The sequence below is a fragment of the Mesocricetus auratus genome, unplaced genomic scaffold (assembly GCF_017639785.1).
Source record: "Mesocricetus auratus isolate SY011 unplaced genomic scaffold, BCM_Maur_2.0 Super-Scaffold_100707, whole genome shotgun sequence".
NCBI classification, from domain to species: Eukaryota; Metazoa; Chordata; class Mammalia; order Rodentia; family Cricetidae; genus Mesocricetus; species Mesocricetus auratus.
In genome coordinates this window covers 4,917,724-4,940,680 of record NW_024429269.1, presented here as the reverse complement: position 1 = coordinate 4,940,680, position 22,957 = coordinate 4,917,724, and the positions used below count along the sequence as shown (strand labels likewise).

General features: G+C 48.4%; 1 protein-coding gene and 1 long non-coding RNA gene across 3 annotated transcripts in view; one reads left to right on the top strand and one right to left on the bottom strand.

The window, feature by feature from the left end:
- Positions 1-12,773: 12,773 nt before the first annotated feature.
- LOC121137854 lies at positions 12,774-21,606 on the bottom strand. The gene is made up of 4 exons (XR_005875125.1): positions 21,562-21,606; positions 20,093-20,411; positions 16,742-16,799; positions 12,774-14,045 (listed from the first exon to the last, which is right to left on the bottom strand). It is a non-coding gene; the product is annotated as an uncharacterized LOC121137854 (long non-coding RNA).
- A 57-nt stretch (positions 21,607-21,663) lies between these two features.
- Fam167a (family with sequence similarity 167 member A) overlaps positions 21,664-22,957 on the top strand; it is a 33,820-nt gene continuing 32,526 nt past the window's right edge. Inside the window, exon 1 of one of the 2 annotated variants that reach the window (XM_013117203.3) lies at positions 21,664-21,798. The gene's annotated coding sequence lies outside the window, so the exon portion shown is untranslated. The remainder of the gene's footprint in view (positions 21,799-22,957) is intronic. The other variant, XM_040740673.1, reaches the window with a different exon arrangement.

Below are 22,957 nucleotides of genomic sequence, written 5' to 3'. Positions count from 1 at the left end.
GGAAGTATTTTTTTCAGTGGACTCTGTCTGGGCCACCTGTGGGAACTAGGGTGGTGTCCTCTCGGTCCATTGGTTTTGCTTTGCTTTTAAATGGTGAGGTCACAGGATGCTGTGGCCGGTCAGTGGCAGAATGGGTGTGACTAGAGTGTATGGAATCGATGCTCAGTAAGTACAAATGCCCCACGTTTGACAGTGCTGCCACCTGTTCGTGACTCTGACCTCAAAGGTTCTTCAGCTGACCACGCTGCTTGACAATGAAGCCCAGAGAACAGAGAGTGAGGTAACACCATGGTTGGGCATATCCTTCCCCACATCAGGCAAACTGAACCAAGAAGGTTGCTGAGAGGACCTGCTGGCCCAGCAGACGTCATGAGTCGATGATCACCTGCTCATCCAGGCATCAAAGGGAGCCAGTGGGCAGATCTTTGCTTCTCTTTATGGTCTGGGAGCTTTGATGAAGTGTGTTATCAATCTGCCACTTTCTACACCACAGCCCATGGTCTGTCTCCATGTGGAGCTTCCTTCCTAGGGGTTTCGGGCTACGACAGTGTTCACTGCAGGCCCTTGTAGGAAAGAGCTAGCAAAAGTTCTTTGCAGCAGTGTCAGAGTTCCAAGCACCGCTGCTTGTCCCCAAAGGTTTGAGTGGGGGGGACGCTGACTTCAGGTCTAAATGTTCCTATCACAGTATTTAGGACAGAGTGAACAGCTGGAGTGTTCAGCTGCAACAAATAGCACATGTGTGTGGAAGCCAGGGGAACAGCTGAGAAATCACTCCTCAGGTGTCTTTTTTTTTCTTTTTAAGGCAAGGTTTCTCATTGGCTTTAAACTTGATAAACAGGATAAGATGGCTGGCCACTGAGCCCCAGGAATCATCCTGTCTCCGCTTTCTTCAGGCGGGGATCATAACCACACACCAGCTTTTGTTTTAAAGTGGGTTCTAAGGACTAGCCTTGAATTCTTCATGTTGCAAAGAAAGCACTTTACCAACTGGACAGAGTATGTTTGGACAGCTTTTGAACCTGAGGTTAGAATACAAAGGGAAGTCAGGATCTCCCTACCTCTAACACTGTTCATCTACCCAGAGACAGAGTGGGGAGAGTTTGCTGAGAGATTCCAATTATGGCCCTTGCTTTGGTTTAGCCTGAGAAAAACCCACCCTCTGCCACAAAAAGAGGTTGGACACACACACAAACACACACACACACACACACACACACACTCCAGCAGCCACTCAGAAAAGAACAAGGAAATGATGTTGGTGCTGGCTTTAGATGTCTGAGCAGAAGTGAAAGCTGACTAAGAACGCCGGTGGGGAGAGTTCTCGGAGGAGAGATGGTGGTAAAGGGTTAGGGTTAGACGGGCTGTCCTTTGTCAGACACTGTAGGAAATCAGGGAGACTCTGAGAGGTCTTTCCGGGCCAGGACTGAGACCAGACCCTAACTCTGACTCTCCCAGCTCTGTGCTCTGTCTGACTGTCTCCCTCGGTCACTATCCCCCATTTATTTTTATGAATTTGAGGTGACTTATGCAAAACACAGAGCTCTCTTTCCATGACCACATCAACCTCCTGGTAAGCTCAAAAGATGTGAGCAGTAGAATAGTCGAGTGGAAAATACATTAAGATAATCTAACCCAAGAGTCACCTCGGAGGTGGTGGTGTGAGACCTTAGATAGTTCCCCTTTAATGGCAACAAGTATAATATCAGACAAAAATCGTCAACAGAATATGAAAAACAGCCACTCAGATCACTGGGAAGTGACCCATCATTAAGAACTTCTATTGTGCCCGGATGGCCACTAGTCTGTGGCCTTATTGTGCATTCTTTCATACAATGTGCTATCTTAGATAAGGAAAATCATAGATTTGCTACTACCTGTGGTGGGTTTGGTCCAAAGGCCAATGGAAACCAGTGGCTGTGGCAGTTAGAGGGAGATTTGGTCTGGCGGGTGGGTGGAGAAGAAAATCTGAAGTTTGTAGGTTAAAGGTTATATATTCAGTTGTAGAGAAGTGGGAAAGACTACCGTTTTCCCAGCTTAAGTTCTAGCTTTGGTCCAGGGTAGAAACTCAGCCCGATTTAGAAGATCCTTCAGGAAACATGGTGATGATGAAGTCCAGATAATAAAATCTCTACACACACCCAGTGGATTGCTAACACGAGCCTGAGTGAGGTGGTGGTGGTGGTGAGACCGAAGAGAGTTCAGCCAAAAGTAAGATCAAAAGGAGATGGGGGAGGTTGCTGTACAGCTGTTTCTCCAGCCACACCCAGCTTGGGCAGCAGAGTGTGGAGGGCTTCTTGTTCAAGATATTTGAGCATGCTCTCTGTTCAAATGATTATCTTGCAGTGTAGAAAAAGACCAGACCCTTGGAGAATTCTGACTAATAAGCAGAGTAAACGGGCTGGAAAGATGGCTCAGTGCCTATGTGTACTTGCTGCTCTCGCAGAGGACCCAAGTTTGGTTCCCAGCACCCATGTCCGGTGGCTCCCAACTGCCTGTAACTACAGCTCCAGAGGGATTCAAGACTTCGGGCCTCCGCAGGCACCTGCATACACACATACATACAGACACACATAAAGATAATTGAAAACAATAAAAATAAATCTTAAAAATTTAAAGCAAATGCTAACACTACCCTGTGCAGGGATGCATCATGTAGGAGGCTCATTTTGTAAACCAAGTTCAGATAAATTCCTAAAAGCAAACACCAAACTTTCAGGAGAATCAAGAAAAACCAGAACCATTGGAACACAATGACCAGTTTTCAACAAAAGTTACCAGACGTGAGGAAAAAACAAAACAAGAAAGTGACCAGAAAACAAGACAAAGCCATAAAAAAGTGTAAGAATACTTCAAAGCAGTTACTATAGACATGTTCAAGGAATTAAAGGAAGATAGTCTCAAAGACATAAAATTATATTTTATGTTAAGAATCAGAAAACAGGTAGTCAACACATAAATGGAAATTATAATAAATAAATAATAAATAGGCTGAGGATATAGCTCAATGGTTAAAGAATTTTCCTAGCATACACAGGCCCTGGGCTTGACTCCCAGTACTATAAAAAAGAACAAATAATACAGAGATTTTCTGGTGCTGTGAATTGCCAAAACTAAACTGGGAAGCCATGAGGGAAGCCTGTGCCTACACCTGAAAGATTGAAAACTGACATAAAATCCCATTATCTGTAGAAATACAGGTCAGTCTCAGAGACACAGCTCAGGGTGTGCACCTCAGGGACCAGGAATGGTAACGGGTGGAAAGTTAAGAGGATTCTTAGCTGCAGTGTGCTTTCCAAGAGAAAGAACAGCAGGGCCCCCCCCCCACTGTAGCAAGGGCACTCCTGGTGTCACAGAGACAAGGCAAGTCGGGGACACGACCTGAGGAAATCTCCATACTACCGAGCCTAACTTCAACAGCCATCCTTGAGTCTTGTTCCTAGGCCTTGGAACCTCCACCAGGGAGCAAACATGTTTCTCAGAATTCCCTGAGTTCAAAACCGGGAGGGCACGGAGGACTGCCACTCCCTAAGATTCACAGTGAGGAAAGGCTAACGCTTTGGGCGCATGGTTTTGGCATGGTGGTGGTGGGAGTGGTCTAGTCTATGGTGATGTCAGCATGTGTGCTATAGACCAAAATGCTGAGAGAGCAAGGCACAATCATGACAGGGAGTAGGGTTGCTGAGTCAGAAGCAAAAGGGCTGGACAGAAGGCTCAGTAGATGAAAGTGCTTTCCACGGAGCCAGAGGATCTGAGACTGATCCCTGGGACCCAACTCCTGCATGTTGTTTTCTGACCTCCACACATGATGTAGCAGGAACTCCCCGCCACATACATGCATGTGCACGCACCAGAAAAATGAATACGTGTATATAAAGACAAAAGTTAGTTCAAGGGACATTGTTTAGTTTCATGCATTTGTGAAATTTCTGTTTTTGTACAGACTTCCGGTTCTAGTCCATTGTTTTCAGATGGTACTTGGCACTGTTTTGAATTTTATTAAGCTTATTTAACTTTCTGAGACCTAACAAATGATCCATTCTGAAGCTTTTCTGTGTGCTCCTGTCATTGCTCAGCAAACCCTGAATATATGTCTTCGAAGGCTCAAAAATATGTTTACAAATTTCCCATCTGATGCTCTAGCCGATTTTGAGGGTAGGCTATCAAGGCCTTCAACTAGTACTATATTGCTTTCCATTTCCTTCTCCAGTACTATGCATATGTCCTTTATACATTTAGATGCTCTGATCTTAGATACAGATACAGTCATATTCCTTACATTTTCCTGTCATTATGTATGACTTTGTTTTATCTAAAACCACTTTCATTTTACATACACTGACACCTGCTTTCTCTTGGTTACTTCTTGCCTGGGTTTTTTTTTGCCCCCATTTCTATTCCTTCATTCCATCCTATAAATAATCCTTCAGTTTGAAGTATTTAACAGTCATGCTTGGTCCTTTGACTGTGTCATCTCAGTCTCCTAGGCTGAAAAGTTTCTACTAAGAAGTATGCTTATAGCATCACAAGGCTCCTAGGCTGCTAAGTTTCTACTAAGAATTATGTTTAGAGTGCCACAGGGCTCCCAGAAGGGACAGTGAGAGCTTCACTTCTAAGGAACCACAATGAGGTGGGTTCTGGGCAACCCTATCAGCTTGGGGTTAACATTGACCTTCAGTGGCAAAAGCTGTGAGTGACCATGACAGTACAAGGGTGATAGGGATCCCCAGTGGATCCCAGCACATCTTCTTCAACTATGGGAGAAAGCCACAGCCAAGGAGAAGCCTCTCAGCACTGAGCGGCTTTACTGGTCTGGGACTGGGACAATGACCCAGAATGCAGCCAGTCCCAAGTCACGCGCTCCACTGCGGGTCTGCAGCCTCCTAATTGCACTCCAGAGCTCTCCAGGACCTATTTTCATCTGTGGTTGTTGTGAAATCACTGTTTTTGTGGATAAACAAAGGGTGGGAACTCCCAGCCTGCCATCTTGTTGACATCATCCCCCCTCTGTTTCATTTCCTAAATGTCAGCTTTGCCAAATAAGCTGATTTTCAATACTTTTCAAGCCACGGCCCCCATGGAGCAAAACCTCCATCCCCGTGTGGAGTTTCTGGAAAAACTCAGGAGGCAGCTGACTCCAAGGGGGAGGCAACAGGCCTCAGTGCCGTGCATGCAGGTTAAAGCTGGGGTCCCAGTTTATAAACTGGCCAGCTGTGAGAGTCCCACTGTGTCTTCAATTTCTCCATCTTTAGCATTAAGAGAACAAAACCCAGGTCTTGGGGTTCTTGTGACAACATATCTATTAAGTAGCTGGTCCCTAAATGCACCCGGAAAATGTTCATTACTTCTTTTTTGAATAACACAAACCCTTACACATGAGACCTGATGCGCTTCTTGGTGCCTAATACCTTGGAGATGCCTAGTCTGCTTGAAGCACATTTCCTTGCCTTAAGATGTGGATGATGTTAACATCTATCTTCTAAGGTTTTCAGGTCCCTAACATGGTGTCCCCTCAATGTCCCCTCACCTGGGTCCCATCTCTCTGCGGCTGCAGGCTCTGGTAAGACTGCTTTCTTGCAGAGTTCTGCCAGTCTGCTCTCTGCGGCTGCAGGCTCTGGTAAGACTGCTTTCTTGCAGAGTTCTGCCAGTCTGCTCTCTGCGGCTGCAGGCTCTGGTAAGACTGCTTTCTTGCAGAGTTCTGCCAGTCTGCTCTCTGCGGCTGCAGGCTCTGGTAAGACTGCTTTCTTGCAGAGTTCTGCCAGTCTGCTCTCTGCGGCTGCAGGCTCTGGTAAGACTGCTTTCTTGCAGAGTTCTGCCAGTCTGCTCTCTGCGGCTGCAGGCTCTGGTAAGACTGCTTTCTTGCAGAGTTCTGCCAGTCTGCTCTCTGCGGCTGCAGGCTCTGGTAAGACTGCTTTCTTGCAGAGTTCTGCCAGTCTGCTCTCTGCGGCTGCAGGCTCTGGTAAGACTGCTTTCTTGCAGAGTTCTGCCAGTCTGCTCTCTGCGGCTGCAGGCTCTGGTAAGACTGCTTTCTTGCAGAGTTCTGCCAGTCTGCTCTCTGCGGCTGCAGGCTCTGGTAAGACTGCTTTCTTGCAGAGTTCTGCCAGTCTGCTCTCTGCGGCTGCAGGCTCTGGTAAGACTGCTTTCTTGCAGAGTTCTGCCAGTCTGCTCTCTGCGGCTGCAGGCTCTGGTAAGACTGCTTTCTTGCAGAGTTCTGCCAGTCTGCTCTCTGCGGCTGCAGGCTCTGGTAAGACTGCTTTCTTGCAGAGTTCTGCCAGTCTGCTCTCTGCGGCTGCAGGCTCTGGTAAGACTGCTTTCTTGCAGAGTTCTGCCAGTCTGCTCTCTGCGGCTGCAGGCTCTGGTAAGACTGCTTTCTTGCAGAGTTCTGCCAGTCTGCTCTCTGCGGCTGCAGGCTCTGGTAAGACTGCTTTCTTGCAGAGCTCTGCCAGTCTGCTCTCTGCGGCTGCAGGCTCTGGTAAGACTGCTTTCTTGCAGAGTTCTGCCAGTCTGCTCTCTGCGGCTGCAGGCTCTGGTAAGACTGCTTTCTTGCAGAGTTCTGCCAGTCTGCTCTCTGCGGCTGCAGGCTCTGGTAAGACTGCTTTCTTGCAGAGTTCTGCCAGTCTGCTCTCTGCGGCTGCAGGCTCTGGTAAGACTGCTTTCTTGCAGAGTTCTGCCAGTCTGCTCTCTGCGGCTGCAGGCTCTGGTAAGACTGCTTTCTTGCAGAGTTCTGCCAGTCTGCTCTCTGCGGCTGCAGGCTCTGGTAAGACTGCTTTCTTGCAGAGTTCTGCCAGTCTGCTCTCTGCGGCTGCAGCAGGCTCTGGTAAGACTGCTTTCTTGCAGAGTTCTGCCAGTCTGCTCTCTGCGGCTGCAGGCTCTGGTAAGACTGCTTTCTTGCAGAGTTCTGCCAGTCTGCTCTCTGCGGCTGCAGGCTCTGGTAAGACTGCTTTCTTGCAGAGTTCTGCCAGTCTGCTCTCTGCGGCTGCAGGCTCTGGTAAGACTGCTTTCTTGCAGAGTTCTGCCAGTCTGCTCTCTGCGGCTGCAGGCTCTGGTAAGACTGCTTTCTTGCAGAGTTCTGCCAGTCTGCTCTCTGCGGCTGCAGGCTCTGGTAAGACTGCTTTCTTGCAGAGCTCTGCCAGTCTGCTCTCTGCGGCTGCAGGCTCTGGTAAGACTGCTTTCTTGCAGAGTTCTGCCAGTCTGCTCTCTGCGGCTGCAGGCTCTGGTAAGACTGCTTTCTTGCAGAGTTCTGCCAGTCTGCTCTCTGCGGCTGCAGGCTCTGGTAAGACTGCTTTCTTGCAGAGTTCTGCCAGTCTGCTCTCTGCGGCTGCAGGCTCTGGTAAGACTGCTTTCTTGCAGAGTTCTGCCAGTCTGCTCTCTGCGGCTGCAGGCTCTGGTAAGACTGCTTTCTTGCAGAGTTCTGCCAGTCTGCTCTCTGCGGCTGCAGGCTCTGGTAAGACTGCTTTCTTGCAGAGCTCTGCCAGTCTGCTCTCTGCGGCTGCAGGCTCTGGTAAGACTGCTTTCTTGCAGAGTTCTGCCAGTCTGCTCTCTGCGGCTGCAGGCTCTGGTAAGACTGCTTTCTTGCAGAGTTCTGCCAGTCTGCTCTCTGCGGCTGCAGGCTCTGGTAAGACTGCTTTCTTGCAGAGTTCTGCCAGTCTGCTCTCTGCGGCTGCAGGCTCTGGTAAGACTGCTTTCTTGCAGAGTTCTGCCAGTCTGCTCTCTGCGGCTGCAGGCTCTGGTAAGACTGCTTTCTTGCAGAGTTCTGCCAGTCTGCTCTCTGCGGCTGCAGCAGGCTCTGGTAAGACTGCTTTCTTGCAGAGTTCTGCCAGTCTGCTCTCTGCGGCTGCAGGCTCTGGTAAGACTGCTTTCTTGCAGAGTTCTGCCAGTCTGCTCTCTGCGGCTGCAGGCTCTGGTAAGACTGCTTTCTTGCAGAGTTCTGCCAGTCTGCTCTCTTTCAGCTGCCATTAGTCACCAAGCAGAGGCTCTTCCTGGCCAGGACAACTGTCTGTCCTCACATAGAACTCCAACTGAGTAGTAAAGGTCTCAGAATCTATATTTTGTCCTCCCACCTTACCTCAAGTCTTCCCAGGGAATTTCCTGTGTGTATACTACTCCAGACCTCAGGCTCCATCACCAACCTCACTTGGGAGGACCAGCCTATATCCTGAAGGACAATCACAGCATCAGAACAGTGTGAGTCCTCTCCACTCCTTCCCCTAGGCAACAGAACCCATGAGTCCCTCTGTAACAAGATATGTGTGGACCCATTTCTAGGTCGGGGCATTGGTGGCCTAGACAGTCACCTCTGACCAATTCCAATGCTCTTCTTGTCTCCTGTGACCGCTATTTTGTTTTCTTGATTGTCCTTGTCAGTCCCTAGAAGCTCATTGGCTTGTTTGATTGCTGTTACCTGCCTTCACACACTAGAATAAAGGGCAGTAGCCTCCAAGAGTCACAATTGTCAGTGATGGAAGGAGTTGTCATATCTGGGTCTCATCATCCCATTTTACAGGGTAAAGGAAGGGACTGCTTTTGCTTCAAGTTAAAAGCCAGGGAACAGTTGCAAGAGACTGAATTCCAGGTTTTCCCATCTGCAGTCCACTCTTCTTTCCTTTCCAACATGTGCTTCTTGGAAAACCCTTCCCAGAACTTCATTCCATGATCCCGCTAATGATGGGTTTTAGAGCAGCGGTGCTGGGTGCTTCCAATCCAGAAGGCTGTGCAGCCTGCCACAAACTAAGCTTTCTGAGTAACTCAAAGGTCAGAAGCCTTTACAGTTCAGCCACTGTAAACCCCCTGAGACCCCAGAGGACACCCTGGCAAGTGGTGGTCGCCACCAGCTCTTACAGGTCTTGGTGCCCAGGAGGTCATCCCACAGGAGGTCATCCCACAGCATCTGTAGATGGTGGTGGTGATTCAGGCTCACTCCACATGACACCAAGCACAGAGAGGAACAAGATGGACCAGGGACTGGGCTGGGCAAGCACAGTGGCTGCAGGAGTTGGCATTGGTGGGTTCTCTCTAGGGAAGAGGAGACTACTTCTTCATTAAGGCAGGACTCCAGGGTGCCCCGGCAGCAACTGGTACCTGCTGACTATCTGCATGGGCTCTAGATCCTTCCAATCTGTCAGAATGTTTTCACCTTTACTTCTCATTCCTGGGCTGAGTTGTTGCTTTGTTCCCTAACAAACTTCCCTGCACAACACACCAAACAGCACATTTCTAAGAAGGATGGAGTTGAGGGAACAAAGGGGGAAATAAGAGTGAAAAGATTAAGAAGTATGGAAGATAATGGCAAGAGGCAGCAGCCTCCTGGAAAACATCTCTGCTTAACCAGGGGACACTCCTAGCTCTGGATCTTTTAGATCCCAGTGTGGAGCACGCACAGGCTGAGAAGTGAGTATCTGGAAGCAAATTAGCACCTTCAGAGACCTAGTTCTCCTGAGGTTGAGACAAGGAGATCATCCACCCAGTGTTCCTAAGTGCTTAGTGGGTGTTTCTTGCTGGAGACAGGGTAGATATAGCCTTTTCAATCCTGATGGCAAGGCTGAGGAACAAGGCTCCTTGACCATTTCCTAGTACACAATAACTGCATGCTGCAGGGTAGCAGGGACTGTGTGTGTGTGGGGGGGGGAATAAGAGCAGTCAAGAGGTGTGACCCTGTGTAAAATACCTTTTCTGCTTTGGGGACTTGGTGAGGCAGGCTGTGGGCAAATCATTTTAACCCCTAGATTCAGTTTTCCCATCCATGGAAAGCAAACAAAATTGCCATCATGCTTAGCAAAATGTGTGGCTGTTGATGGGTTATGAAGTTATAGTTAAAGTGATGCTGACTAACTTAGAACAGCCAGATCCATATAAATGAATAGAATGATCCGCTCTTATACTAAAATAAGTTAAAATGTTGGCATTTTAAACTAGTGGAGAAAGGAAAAACAACTCTGAAAAGAATGGTGAGGAACTTGAACATTTGTACAAAAACAATGAAGTATTATATGTTGAGATGTTGTGGAATATTATTTTAAGACATGTTACATTTGTTTATGTTGTGGAACATTTGTTTTAGTGGTGCAAAGATGTGTTGCATTCCTTATGTTGCATTTATTAATTCTGTAAAGTAGTGTTACTTTCCTGTCTAAAACACCTATTTGTTCTAATAAAGAGCTAAACAGCCAATAGTTTGGCATTAGAAAGGCTAGGTGGGGCTGGCAGGAAGAGAGAATGAAGAGGAGGAGAAGAGATCAAGGCAGAGCAAGAAAAGGAGTGTGTGTTTGTACTCGTGTGTGTGTGTGTGTGTGTGTGTGTGTGTGTGTGTGTGTGTGTGTGTGTGTGTGTGTCTGTGTCCACACATAAATGCAGATGCCCATGTAGGCCAGAAGAGGGATTAAAATTCCTTGGAGATATAGTTACATATGGGTGGTTATGAGTCACACAGAACCAAACTCTGGTCTTCTGGAAGAATAGCAAGCCCTCTTAACTGCTGAGTCACTTCTCCATGCCTTTAAAGACTTTATTCTAATTTTAATTATGTGTATGCAAGGAGAGGGGGTGCAGTGTGTGCGCATGAGTACAGGTGCCCGCAGAGAAGCCAGAGGTGTTAGATTCCCCTGGAGTTGAAGCCATGTCAGCTGTAAACTGCCAGATGCAAGTTCTAGGAATTGAACTCAAGTCTCCTGGAAAAAAACAGCATGTGCTCTTAAAAATGGAGCCATCTCTCCAGCCTGTAGCATGCTTTTTAAAACGGTGTTCATTAGGGAAACACATGAAAAAAATATGAATGACAGTTCACTATGGATGGCCGGAATGTGAATGATTGTTACTTTTGGGGCAGGGACACTGGCTTCATTTAAAATTTTTTTCCTACACCTAAAAGTAAAACACACACACACACACACACACACACACACACACACACACACACACACACACAAAATCAAAGGTTCAAAGTTAAAAATTGAAATGCTTGGGACCAGCAGAGTGACTCAAAGCAGGCAAGGGTTAGCTGTGAGCCAATGGTAGCTATGGTCGTTAGGGGCGGGGTGTGGGACCTGCCTACACCCTGAAGTCCCCCAGTTAGAGCCAGTAAGGTAAAGAAGCCTTTTCTTTGAAAAGGAATGTTCTAGAAGGGTCTAGGAAACCAGGGATGAGGGGACAAAGGACTCTAAGGGTTCCATGCATGATGCTGGACAGGAGTGGCTGAGGATGTCCCCTTCAGCAAGGGACCACAGGGAAGCAAGGAGCCTCATCCCATGCCATTCTTCCTGCCTGCAGCTAGTTCTCCTCAGCCACAGACATTCTGCTGCCTGCTCACCCAGGCAGGAGGACAGCCAGCCTGCCCCTTCAGTTCCCTGGGTAGACACCTTTCATCCCTTGCCTGCCTTGGGAAACAGGCTCTGTGGAGACACAGGCTAGGCCTAGAGTTTGCACGTTTGGGGGTTTTCTTTATGTCTGAGTTAGGCTGTCTTTGGGCCCTTGGTTGCTCTAACTTCAGCTTTCCATGCTGCTGGGAACCCCAGTTTGTCTTCAGAGATCCCTCCCTTCCCATACCCCTATATCTTTTCTTCAAACCCTGGCCTCACCCTACCCCAGTCCAAAGCAGTTGTTCCCACACCAGCTCATGGAGACAGTGACTCAGGCCTAATCAGGGTTTCTGAGCCAGAGAGTACCTCAAGTCTCCTTCCCTCAGGCAAAAGTACCAGCCCATGAGGGATGATGTCAGGCCCAGGAAGTAAATGGACTGGCCCTGTGTTTCCTTCCTCAGCCTGGCTCAGTTCACAGGGTTCCAGAAGCCGGGTGCAAAGAGCTCCTCAGCCTAAGCCAGGAGGAGCAGGGAGTGAGTTGTGTTTTCCAAGTCATATCTACAGAGCAGAAACACTCCTTAGCCCCTTGCCTGAGTCTGAGCTTACAGCCAGGGGCGAATACGTGGGAGGGACAAGTCAACATGACTGCTGGGAGCTGGAGGGCAGCGAGGTGCATGGTGGCTTCCATGCCAGGCCGGAAGCACTGGCGAGGAGGCGATTCTCTAGCCTTGGCCTCTCCTTCTCTGACTGCGTCGTAGCTTACCCATTCCCAGTCTCCTGAATGCAGAGACAGTGGAATTCACAGCTCCCTTTTAGGCCCTAGAAAAGAGGGCAGCTCATGAAGGCCCATTAAGGAGAGGGGAGACATCTGTGTCTGGCTTCCTATAGTCGGTTCAAGGGTGGGGGCGTCTAGCTTTCATTCCACAGCAGAGGTGAGTAAGATAGACCCAGAAAGCTCCTCACTGCTTCCCTGGGCCTCTCTCTCACCCCATTTCATTCCTAGCATAGAAGACAAAAGGCCCAGTTTACCCTCTACCCACCTCATTGGTAAATGCTCTTCCAAGAACATTCCTGCAAGTGGGTCAGCCCATCTCCCCAGCTCTCCTCTCTTAAACATCATCAATAAAGCTCACTGCTCCACCCCAGCCCCACTCCTCTACAAAGGCATGGAGGCGCCGTAAGCCCATCCCCTTCTTCTGGGGGGTCTGTGAGAGGAGATGCTCAGTGTTGGGGGCTGATTTGGGACGGGGACTCTGTGGTAGTTTGGAAGAACCAAAGGGAGCGGCACTATTAGGAGGTGTGTGACATTATTGGAGGACATTATTGGACACTGTGGAGGTGGGCTTTGAGGTCTCTTTTGCTCGTTTCCCTGGGGCCGGGGGTTGACAACCAGTGACTTCTTGTTGCCTGTAGCTTCAGCACCACATCTGCCTGTGATGCCAAGCTCTGGACTGAACCTCTGAAACTATAAGCGAGCGGTCCCCATTAAATGTTTTCTTTATTAGAGTTGCTGAGGTCATGGTGTCTCTTCACAGACAGACTCCTCGGATGGGCGGTGGAGACACATGCCTTTAATTCCAGCACTTGGGAGGCAGAGGCCGGTGAATCTCTGTGAGTTCAAGACCAGCCTGGTCTACAAGAGTTAGTTCCAGGAAAGCCACAGAGAAGCCCTGTCTTGAAAAAACAAACAAACAAAAGACAGACTCCTCAGCAGCTGAGAGCTTCTCATCATTCTCATGTTCTTCTTACTCTGTGGAAGCCACAGAGACCACGAGGTCCACTACCTTGTTGCTGTAGCCAATTACAAAGTTGTCATTGAGAGCCATGCCAGCTCCAGCATCAAAGGTGAAAGAGTGGGTATCACATTTAAAGTCGCAGGAGACAACCTGGTCCTCAGTGTAGCCAAGGATGCCCTTTAAGAGGGTTCTCCAATGCCTGCTTCATCACCTTCTTGATGTTATCATACTTGGTAGCTTTCTCCAGGCACCATGTCAGATCCATAACAGACAGACTTAGGGTAAGAACAGGGATGGCCATGCCTGGGAGCCTCCTGCTCAGCTCAGGGATGACCTTGCCCACAGCCTTGGCAGCACCAGTTCTGGGCAGCCCCATGGCCATCACACCACAGCTTCCCAGAGGGGCCATTCACAGTCTTCTTGGTGGAAGTGATGACACAGACTGTGGACATGAGACGCTCTACAATACTACAATACTAAAATTGTCACAGATGACCTTGGCCAGGGGGCTAAGCAGTTGGTAGTCCAGGGAGCATTGCTGACAATCTTAAGTGAATTGTCACATTTCTCATGGTTCACACCCACCACAAGCATGCGGGCATCAGCAGAAGGGGCAGAGATGTTGACCCTTTATGTCCTACCCTTCAAGTGGGCCCCAGCCTTCTCCATGGTGGTGACGATACCAGACTCCACAACATATTGGGCACCAGCATCACTTCATTTGATGATTGTGGTATCTTTCTCCTGGAAGATGGTGATGGACTTCCCACTGATGACAAGCTTCCCATTCTCAGCCTTGACTGTGCCGTTGAAGATGTCTGTGAGTAGAGTCACACTAGAACATATAGACCATACAATTGAAGTCAATGAAGGAGTAAGTGATGACAACAATGCCCACTTTTCCAGAATTGAAGGAAGCCCTGGTAGCCGGGTGCCCAATACAGCCAATTCTGTTCATTCCGACCTTCATCATCACGTCTCAGGCATGAGGCTGGTACTTCATAAGAAGACATGGATGTTTCTGGAACAGAGAGGAGCAGAGAGCCATCCATGCCTTATTTAGTGGAATAAAACAGAGACAGGTGATAAGAATACAAACTATTCATGCACCACTTCACCTACACAGCATCTTTCACATTCCAACCCTGTGCTGGGCCCCATGAACATTCCAGAGCTCAAGTGAATACACCACCATCCCAAAACTCACAGAACTTGAAATATTCCAAGAAAGCAGATGAGAGAGGAATGACCACAGGGATATGTCTCAGTATCAGCTTGTCCTGGGTGATAGGGAAAACAGGTCATCCAGGGTTAGTAATGTGTGTGTGTGTGTGTGTGTGTGTGTGTGTAGACTAGAGAATGCATGCATTCCAGTATCTGCAAATAGTAACATCTGACTAGATTTATAAAGTCTAGTCACACAGCTGACTATAGATGCATTCATGTATGTTTGGTTGTGAGTGAGTTGTGCAAATGACAAGAAGTCTTTTGGAGAAAGAGGTTCAAAACAAGAGTTTTAAAGAACTTTAATTTGTTATTTTAAGGTGTGTGTGTGTGTGTGTGTGTGTGTGTGTGTTAGGAATTGTGCACAAAATTTAGATACTTCAGAGGCCATAAGAGGGCATCAGAGTCCCAAGAGGTTGGTTGTAAATCTCCCTCCATCAATAATAGGAACTCAAAACAGGTTCTCTGTAAGAGCAGTATACTCTCTTAATGGTTCAGTCACACCTACAGCCCCAGAACATGTGTTTTAATCTTAGCCACTGCCTGGCTTCTGTGTGTGTGTGTGTGTGTGTGTGTGTGTGTGTGTGTGTGTGTGTGTGTTTATGTTTGTTGTTTGTCCGAGTCTAATTCTGCAGACTCTGAGCTCTCATAGACTTGAGTACTTGACATGGTTGGACTCTGGGGCTGGGGTGGCTGGTTGGAGAGAGTAGGGGCTAAGAGGAGTGTTTACCATCACACAGAGGCACTGCCAACAAATTGCTTTTTCACCCTTGGAAAGCTTCAAAGACAATCCAACCCCTTCCATACCATGGGCATATTTGTATATGGGTGCAGAAATATCTACAGAAGTGTCTGGGGAAACTGAGGTTGGAATGGGGGAGAATAGTGAGAGGGCAGATACTGTAGAAGGGGGGCTTCCCCGTCTTTTCCCCCTTTCTTTCCTCCTCTTCCTCACTTTCTCTGACCCCTTTCAGAAGGACCATGTGCAAGGAAGGCTGACTTTGTGCTGGGACGGAACATTAGCTGGAGGTGACTCCTGACGGCCCCTGCTAAGGTGACTCCTCTTTGTGCTTCTTAGTGTCTCTGTAGTCTCCAGGATGATAAGCAAGCCCATCCCTGTGTGTCTTGATCCCACTTTTATGACTCCAGGTCTCTGTGAAGCAGAAACAAAGGCAGGCTCCTTACTATGAGTCAGTGCAATGGCAGCTGACCCTTACTAGACTATCAGCTGCTGCATTCTTAGCCAGGAAGAGCTTCATGCTCTATACCCCAAAACTGTGGCATGTCTGTTAGCACCTCATTCTATACCGTTCTGTGTTTCTAGTGCCTGATCCAAACAGGCCCGCCTCAGGCCTGGACAAAGAAGACCGCTAAGGCATTCTCTACTTTGCCAGCTAAGGGAGTATTTGCTTGTTAGACATTAACCTAGACTGAGAAAAAGCCACACCCCTTCTCAGGTGGCCTTCATGGCAGACAAGATAAAGAACACTATTTGTGTGCCTGTGTCCAGTCAACCGATACACTAAGCATTTCTAACCACTGATTCTAATTCTCACACCTTATGATTATCGGAAGACAGGCAGCCTTAGTGTTTAGATGTAGATACTGAGGCATAAAGACTGACAGGTTTGCTCAAGACAGCCCATTTGAAAGAGGCAGGTGCAGAGCCAGCATGGAGTAGCTATCTCCACAGGCAGGGCCACACCCTCCCCAGAACTCAGGGTTGAAGATGAAGATGCACAGAACCTTTCCCCCAGACTCCCTCCTGCTCCACATGATATGGGCAAACACTTCACATCTCTTACCATCTGGTCTCCACCCTGCTCTGAATCCCCTGATGATGTCTAGATTTTCTTGGTGACAGAATGATTAGGTTGATCCATCATATTAGGCAACAATTTCTCCCCTCACCCACCTCAAACCCATTATTGGGGACTGACTGATGAAATCAACTCATCAGACCCATACCTGCCAGCACTGATCAGCTGCTGGCTCTGTGTAAGGACAGGAGTGAAACTGAGAAGTCACTGGGTCCCCCTGACCTGGATTGCATAAAGGTAGTGTTCCACTGTAGGCTCTAGACTCGTCCTGCTTGTGTAAGTTATCTGACTGTGAGCTTAAAGCACTGGGCTGGACAAGCAATGTTTGGGTTTAAATGTGAATTGACTTGGTCCCCAGCTGGTGGGGCTGGGAAGGTTGACTACTTAGATGGCCTTTGGAGTTAGGTTGCTATGGACAGGCTTTGAGAATAATAGCCTATTGCTGCTGTGAGAACCAGCCTTCAGCAGCTCAGGGATTGAGGAAGATCCACACAGTCAGTGAATGAATCAATCTACTTGACTTTTCTGTCTCGGGGAGTAAAACTTAATTCTCTGGGGCTAGAGAGGGAGGCTAAACTTAACTCTCTTGGCCAGTAAAAAAGGGAAACACACACACACACACACACACACACACACACACACACACACACCCTCCAACATGTCAGGATCTTACCTAGGGCGCTTTCAGCAGGTCAGAGAAACTGAAGAGGAGATGCAGAGGAGGTGAACTACTAGACAGACAGACACACAAGGACTTTTGTGAAGGCCAAAGCTTAGTTCTTTACTTCATTATTCTTCCTGTTGGTTGCGCTGTGTTCTTTTTCTGTTTTATTTTTTCTTCTCTGATGTTTCCCATCTGTCTCTCTCTTGACGCATTCCTTCTAACTTTCCTTCTACATCTTTCTTGGTGTTTTCCTTCTCTTGTATCTGTTTCCCCCGCCCCTGAAAAATCTTCCTATATACCTCAGAAAAATCTCATTAAGCCCCAGCAAATCTTTCAAGCAGTGTAAAAATTACTATGTGGTTACATTCTATTTTTAAGTGAATGATTACAATAGATACAAGTAAAAAAATCAGCATGTTTTCCATATCCCTTACATGATTAAATATTTTACGTATTACAGGTGAAAAATGAGTTGTCCCAAGAACCCACATACATCCATACTCAAGCAACTTGTTCTAGATTAACAGAGTGTAAGCAAGCATGGTATTTTTCTCAGCCAGTTCTTTTGCTGGCAGGCTGCATTTTGCAGTTACAAAGAAAGGATCAATCACTTTATTATTTATCTCAAAAGGTAATTTTATAGGAAATCTTAAAAGAGTCAAAAATCTAAAGTTTATATATGAAAGAAATCAGTCAGCTCTACTTAAAATCCTCAGGGTGCATAACCACTATACAGTTTTTTATATCAGAAAGCTGAAGTCAGAAATGGGTACAAGGAATTAATTATAACCTTTCATCACCAACCCATCCTAGCAAGAAAGGTATGCCAGCTAACAATAGCCAGGCTGCCACTGTTCTTGTTTCTTGACCTCAAGAAGTCCTTCAATCAACTATGTGACTTTCTAAACTCTAAATTGTTCCCCAAGATTTTCTACCCCAAAGCCATGAACAAAAACACCTTGACCTAACCTTACTAACAATTCTACACATCTAAATTCTTTCTGAGGGTGGTGGCTGAATCATTAATCTTCTCCAGCAGCAATGCTTGGAAAAAGTCAATCTCTAGTATTCTGAGTACCAGCAACACTGCCCAGTGAGGGCCTAAAAACCCCTTGAGAATTCTCATACAACCCATAGATTATGAGGGGTGTGGGGACTGTAAAGACGACAGTCAGAGCTGTGCTCAATAACACTATGAGGTCGTCAGGACACATAGTCCTTGGGGCTTTGCCTTTCCAAGGCTCACTCAGGTGTGGCTTTGCCGGTCATCCGGCCGTGTTCCATGAGTTCTAGTGCTGCCTGTTTGTCCCCTTGTATGGTCACCGACAATAACCCAGCTCCATTTCAGGTCTAAGCTCATGACTTTCTTGTTCCTGCCACTCCAGAAGTCAATGCTGTAAGCTCTTGTTACCACCTCTGACTGGCACACTCTTGGCACCATGCCTTTCCATCATGATGGACTGTAATTCTCTGAATCATAAGTCCAGATAAATCCTTCCTCCCTGAAGTTCTGGATTCAGTCACCAAGATGAAGACAGCAACTACGATATGCAGGCTTTCCCAGTCCTACCTCCTGCTTTGCTCAGTAGTGTCTCAAATCAAATGCTCACATGGGCCTCACCACATGGTTTCTCTTCATCAGAACTCCTGGGCCTCTTGTTGGTCCAGATTTACACTGTCCATCAAAAGCATCCTGCTGTGAGGGTTTTCAGCACTACCTCCTGCCCCTTTGAAGGTGATGGATCCTAGGTAGTGGGTGCTGAATATCACAGAACTGGGGTCAGAGGAGGCCAGAGTAGAAATCAATTGTTCCAGATGCAAAAAGGGCTAACCTAATTAGCGACAGTGTTGGGACTGGAATCTGGATCTCTTGGTTCCTTCCCAGGATTCATTATGCTGTGATTATGCACAATGTCTGGAAGGCTTCCCCTGTCCATCAAGGATGAACAGCACTATTGGCAGCAGTGACTGCTGATCTCTTTCTAATGTTGTATGTGCTGGGGAGAGCTCTGTGCAGTTGCCAGTACCAGACCTAGAAACACTTTCTCAATTTCCATTCTTACAAGGGTTCACAGGAGAGAAGAATAAGCTCCAAGAGGCCGGAAGGGAGGATAGTGACAGCCCAGGCTTGTGCACAGGGTGCTGTGTCATCTGTTCCTTAAACAAACGAGCAACACAGGCTGGAATCACGCCTACCCCTGACATTTGAGAGGCCCAAAGCAAACGCAATGAAGGAGGCCCACGCGCCATGTGTCTAAATATTTGAACATTATAAATCAAACTAATAAACTTTGAAATAAGGTTTGTTCTTCCCTCCTGCCTTGACAAATATACATTTATAAGAACCTCAAAGGCCAGACTCCCTCTGCTTTCACATCGTGTGGGGTCCATACAGTCTTAGACCATGGAACTCAGAGGGACAGGGGAAATAAGGCAAACTCTCTCCTCTCTCTTTTCCCAACCTGGGGAGTTAAATTGGGCAAAGGAACTCCCCAGTTTTGCTTTTCAGCCTCCATCTGAGTCTTTAGAGACCAGATAAGAGGCCAGGCAGGGGAATAGCCAAACACACACACACACACACACACACACACACACACACACACACAGAGGTTTTTGTTTTTTGTTTGTTTTACAGGTTCTGGTGTTTGAACCCAGGAGCTCCTTCTTATAAGCAAGAACATTACAGACTGAGCCATCTCCCCAGTCACAAACACAACTGTTTCCCCAGGAACTGCCTGGGTCTTGCTGCCCAGAAGGTAGGGCAAAAAGGAGATGGGGGCTGTGAGAGGCACCTCATGAGCCTGCAGTCACTTGATCTGGAGTTGGCCCAGGATAGTGCTACCATGTGCACCCTGGGAGTTCTCTTACCCACAAATCAACATCAAGGAAATCATTTCCATTCACCCACAAAGCCACTGCCTATCAAAGGACTTTGGTGACTGCTCCCACACACCAAACACTAGCAGGGCCAAGACATGACCCAGGTGCTCCTAACTCCTGAATCCTTGTTGAGTCCCTCCTCTCTGCCACCCTGTTGGCATCTTCAACTCAGGAAAAACAAAGGTGACACTGTCTTCGCCCCCATCAGAACCTTGCATGTCCTTTGCTTTGTTCCTCCTTTGAAGAGAAAGTCACCTGATCACAGGCCTCCTGTCTCACTACTCCTAAAGCAAAAGCTGTGACCTCCCTTTTTAATCCTGCTGTCCTGGGGACTGTGCCACAAACCACAGCTCAGCCCCTGACACCTATACTCTGACCTCAGTCAAACTGTTCTTCTTCTGTGTGTAACTAGTTTCTTCTCGTTCTCTCCAGTTCTCCTTCCCACCCCCAGCACTCCATGAAGCCTTCTCACCTTCTTACCTGGGCTGGGAAGGCATCTGTCCCTTTTTTGACCCCAGCAACAAAGTGAATGTTTGGTCAATTATCTCCCTAGCAACAAGTTGTATGCACCATGCCTAGGATTGCTGGCCTCTAAGTGGACCTAATGGGCTCCCTAGAGAATAGGAGCCAGCCTTGTTGCTGAACAGATCGCTCTGAGAGATAAGGAGGAAAGCACCAATGGCAGCCACCTCCTAGCTCGTCTTGAGAGCCATAGTATCATTTGGTGGGAAAAGTCTCTTCCAGGAGCAGCTGGCAGAAGCTGATAGACTCTGGTCCAGGACTTGGCATCCTAATTGCCCTGTGGAGAGGAGAGGGGTGTCACCACCCACCTCAGTAGCCTGACAAGGTCAAGGTCTTTTATCTAAGGTGGCCCTCATGAGCCAAAAGCCTTGTATTTACAAGATATTAATATGTCTTTATTGGATTGGTGGAAAGCCAATCCAGGAAAAGGGTGAGAGGCAGGACATTTTGTGTTTCAATTTTAAAACCTCAAAAGTAAAGGGTGGAGTTTCTCCTGGTTGCCTCACTGTAGATACAAATGGCAAATATGAAAGGGTGATCCTCAGATAGCAGTGGGAAGTTAAGGCTCCTATCTTATACCCTTCTGGGTTCTGGATATGCGGCAGACCACTGATGGGCTGCTTCTTCCATGAGGCTCTCAGCGTACACTGAGCTCAAACAAGTCCGCTAACACCTATCCGCCATCATTTGCTGACATACAAGGCGCACTCCCGTGACAGATGTGGCACCTAGCTAACTAGCTACTTGATACTCTTCATACTGCTGTCCACACTCATAACCCAGTCTTCCCAGAGTGCTGACGAGTGGTGAGTGGGGAGAGGTATGCCGGGTATTGAAGGTCATACCTAAAGTGAGTGCTTCTATAGCCAGCAGGAAAGGGCAAAGCTCATCCCCTAAAAACCACACCAACATGACTCGAGAGAGAATGAGGTACAAGTGGCTAATGGGGCAAATGTCAGACCCAGCGGCATTACCCACAGATCTTTCCCCTTAACATTCTGGACTCTGTTTTCTCATTTGAGAGCTAAGCCAGAGCTGCCCGCAAATGCCCACCCAGCAAGAGTCCCGTGATGGTGTGACATGTGCGAACCCGTGGCAGTTGGTCTGGCTTGGTGGCTGGGGCTGGGATCAAGAACCCAAGCCTTTCGTGGGTGGAGTGCAGCCGGGTTTCCCTGCCCACTCCCTCAGCGAACTGCTGACAGTGGCAAAGCCACGTTGCCATGCTTGGGGGTGGAGGTGGGGGGCTAAGCGAGACGGGACACAACTCTCTTGGCTTTGGTCTTAATGGAAAAAAAATTAATGTTTGGGTTTGATTTCGTCTGAGGCTTCTCGAGAACATCTAGCTGGAATGGGCCCTGCACAGGGAGGGAGAATAGGGGGTCTTTAGGACCCGGGCACGTTCGGACCAGCGGTACTGGGAGGCCAACCTGCCGGGCTTGAATGGGAGGCGGGCGGCGGCGCCGAGAGGCTGGCGGCGGAATAGCTCTGTGGTCGCCAGGCAACCGCCCTGACGCAATGCAAAAGAACGTCCCTTCAAAAAAGAACCGTGCGGTGAATTCGCCGTGCTTGGGAGCTCGGAAGGCGGGAGCCGAGAGCGCCGAGGGTAGGCGCGGGCTGGCTGCGGGAACCACGACAGCTCTGGCGACGCGACTGGGGCGCAAGAGGTGGGTTCGCGGCGGTGCGGGTTGGTCCGGAGCTCGGGCGCCCAGGTCTTCAGGGCGGGCAGTAGGAGGCTCTGGATCCCACAGCCCTGAAGGGGAGACACCGCCATAAGACTGCGTGGTCTCTTCCCATTTGCTCCTGGGGTCTCAGGCCTCTTTGGAAGGCGTGGAGGAGCCAAGTGTGGACTTCATGCCTCGGGTCCCAGCTCTCTGTTGACCCTTGTAGGGCTATGATTCCCAGTGGGGATTTGAGAGTCTCTAATCTGAGAGGGAGGAACCCCTTGGGACTCTGGTTCAGGACTACTCATCTAGGCTAGTGACCCCCGCCCCCCCCCACACACCTACACTTCTAAGGGATATGAGAGTTCTGGCTTGAAGGGTGCAATCCCCAACTCTGAAGTGAGCCAGGGTACTTAGCTCTGTGGTACTCCAAGAGTGAAGCCAGGGAGACCCAAGGGTACTGCCGCCCACCCTAATGCTGCTCAGAGAATGAGCACTTCAGCAATGAAGCTGGACACCTGGATGGCCAGAAAGAACAAGGGGGCTACGATGGGGTGGGCAGCTTTCTCCCAGATGTGGTTTCAGTATGCATCAGTTCTGTTGTGGTAAGACCTCCTGGGAACATCTGGGAAATGAATTGGCTCTAGGTTGGTGTCCCCAACTTCTGTCTTACACTCATAGCAGTGTCTGTCACCATCCCTCCCACCATCTGACTATCATTCCTGGAGAACCCTGGGTGACAATGGGTCCTTGTACAGAGTGCTCACGAGATGTGGCTCCAAAATAGCTTCCCTTCCACACCCCAGAGTTCTCCTCTCCTCTCCTCTCTCCTTCCTTCCTTTCTCCCCTCTCCTCCCCTCCCTATTCTTCTCTCTTCTTTTTCCTCTCTCCCTCTTCTCTCTCTCTTCTCCTACCAGGCTTGGGATTCACTGGTCAAAGTCCCAGCAAAGCCAAGGTATCCAAGGTACCTTGGATACCTACCCTCATCCTTGGGATGGGGGATCCTGCTAGAGTGGTTTTCAAGAGCTTGGCCAAGCAACATGCTCTACTTCAAGCAATAGAAACTGACAGTGCCTCTTTCCTGAGTGCCTCAACAGATCTCATTGCTGAGAACCCATCACATCCTTGGTCACTTGACCTTACAATTATCCTTTGAGGAGAC